Raw genomic sequence first — 217 nt, 5'->3', positions numbered from 1 at the left:
TCCCCGCCGCCCCGAGTGAGGAAGCTCCCGGTCCCCGCGCCTCTCCGGGCCTGGAGAGTGGAGCTCCGAGCTCGGGAGCGCGGGGCCCGGGAAGGGCCGGTCTCCCACTTGATCCCTCTAGCTCCCCGACACCACACCCCCACTCTCCATTTTGGGGTGTATGCACCAGGCGCCACCGGAAAAGAAAAGATGCGCTTCCGGGGGCTTTCTGACAGCC

The sequence above is a fragment of the Suricata suricatta genome, chromosome X, assembly GCF_006229205.1.
Source record: "Suricata suricatta isolate VVHF042 chromosome X, meerkat_22Aug2017_6uvM2_HiC, whole genome shotgun sequence".
Classification (NCBI taxonomy): Eukaryota; Metazoa; Chordata; class Mammalia; order Carnivora; family Herpestidae; genus Suricata; species Suricata suricatta.
Note: the sequence above shows the minus strand (reverse complement) of the source record.